The following is a 2633-nucleotide window of genomic DNA, read 5'->3' as shown; positions in this document are numbered from 1 at the left end:
ATAACTTTACAAAAACTCAGTTTGAACCCTCTAAGTTTTCTTAACAACACTATATTATGACGAATGTCACAGTTGGTATCAGATCCACTCTTGTGCCGTTCGGGATGATGGGACACGCCTTATCGAGGACGATGAGTCCAAAGGGGGTTGTCTGTAACACCCTTGGCAAACACAACATCGTCCCCCTCTTAGGCTATCCCACATTGGCCGTGGACAAGAGAGATCACTGGTTCATAAGTAATGTCCTGCCTCTTCAATCACCAACGCGTTTTGGGCAACCAAAAACAAATCCGTGTGCTCTTCGTGTGCAAAGCGGACAATATTGGTGGTGCGAGGGGCCGGATGTTACAGTTGGTATCAAAGCCACTCTTGTACTGTTCGGGATGTTGGGACACGCCTCATCGAGGACGATGAGTCCAAAGGGGGGTTATCTGTAACACCCTTGGCAAACACAACATCGTTCCACTCTTAGGCTATCCCACATCTGCCGTGGACAAGAGAGATCATTGGTTCATAAGTAATGTCCTGCCTCTTAACATCACCAACACGTTTTGGGCTTAGTTGGCTGTGGAGCACATGAAAACTCCGCAGTTAAGCGTGCTTAGGTGGAAGTAGTACTAAGATGGGTGACCGTGGGAAGTCTCCATCTAGGCAACCAAAAACAAATCCGTGAGCTCTTCGTGGGCAGAGCGGACAATATTGGTGGTGCGATGGGCCGGGGTGCTACAAAAATCAAGCCGCCAAGACATACCTCTACCTTGCATCTGACCAGACTAACGTCCCGTATCCTGAACCAAGAAATCACTACGAGATGGTGACACTGGGTTACCGTGACCCACCTCCACAATATGGAAACCCCGACAAGGTCCCGCAATCGTATGAAGAACATTTGGATCGTGCATTGCATGAACCCGACGATTGGAGAAAGAAGGTAGACGAGGAAGGAAAGAAGAAGAAAAAGATGGGAGAGAAACTTCTTCACAAATGCAACAAGTTAACAAGGATAGTGAAGAAGTTCTTGAAAGACTGAAGACTGTGGGGAGAAGTGGAATGTGAAGCTATGTGTAATATAGTTTTATATGATATGTGTGTAATAGAGAATGTCTGAAACGTTTTCATGTAATGATAAGGTAATATATATATATCGTTGGAACGATATATATATTTGTATTGTAATATATATATATATATATATATATATATATATATATCTTGTGATATATATATATATGTGTATGTATAATAAAATTTGTGTTTAAGAAACAAAATGTTGTTAAAATTTCAAATATAAAGAGATATATCAAAAATGTCTGAACAAAGTAATAATATTGAAAATGCACGAAAAGAGAAAGAAATGAAAGATAAGGGGAAAGACCCCGCGGGAAATCAAGATGATGATATTCCCGAAAAAAACATGACTAAACTTCAAATGATGATTAAGGATGCAGTAAAAGAAGAGTCCATAGCTAGGTCTCAATCAAAAAATTCAAAACATTCTTATTCCGTTAATCCTTCCCGAAAATCCGAAAGATCCCGTCCAAACCGTCTCGTGTCGAGGATAGTGTTCATGAGTCTAACTTTGACGCTGGAGTTAGACAAAAGTTTAAGAAAATGAAAATTAGTGGGTGTTCGTTTAAAGACTTCCAGTACTATGGACCAAAAGAGTTCCATGGTGAAAAGGGAGCCATCACTACGGTGAGGTGGCTTGAGGAGATGGAAACGATTGTAATAACAAGTAAATGTTCCGAGGAAGAAAAGATCCAATATTCTGCCCTTATCTTCAAGGGTGAGGCTCACGAGTGGTGGAATGCTCTATTGATGAGCAAAGGAAGAGATGATGTATAGTTTGAGTTGGAGTGATTTTAAAGCCTTGGTGATGGCAAAATTCTGTCCCATGCATGAGACCGACCAGATACAAACAAAGTTTCTCAATCTTAAAGTTGTAGGGACAAACCTCCGAGAATACAATACCAAGTTTAATGAGTATTGTCGCATTGTTCCCCAGCTGGTTAAACCTGAGTCCAGCAAAGTCACACGATACATATGGGGACTACCGCGGGAAATCCGCGACATGGTAAGGTCACACCTACCTCAAACCGCTGACTCTGCAATGGAGTTGGCCGGTTATTTGATGGGCGGCATGGTTCGTAACAAGGAGGAAGACAAGACAACAACCGCCGAAGGGAAAGCTGGAGGAGGTGCCAACTTCAAAGGCAAAGGCGTAAATCGAAACAACTCTACGCCATGCAAGAGCTGTAGGAGGTACCACAAGGGACGATGCAACTTCGCCCCGCCTCCGAAGGCTTGTGAGTCATGCAACCGTACGGGTCATGCGACTGCTGATTGTTGGAAGAAGAAAATGACTTGCTACAATTACAAGGAGATGGACCATCTGAGTTTTGAGTTCCCAAAGAACAAACCCGCAGCTGGAGGTGCGGGTGGAAGTGGCAAGGATAAGAAAGGATACGCTCGAGTCTTCGTACTTGACACAAAGAAGGCTGCTGACTTGCTGGAAACCATCACCGATACATTCCTAGTCAACGACACCTATGCTAGAGTTTTATTTGATTCTGGTGCCAATCTAAGTTTTATTGATTATAATTTTTGTAGTCTATTAAACGAACCATTAACAA

Source organism: Bidens hawaiensis, unplaced genomic scaffold (genome assembly GCF_021521415.1).
Source record: "Bidens hawaiensis isolate Kalapana, Puna unplaced genomic scaffold, B.hawaiensis_p1.1 tig00022367_1, whole genome shotgun sequence".
Classification (NCBI taxonomy): domain Eukaryota; kingdom Viridiplantae; phylum Streptophyta; class Magnoliopsida; order Asterales; family Asteraceae; genus Bidens; species Bidens hawaiensis.
Note: the sequence above shows the minus strand (reverse complement) of the source record.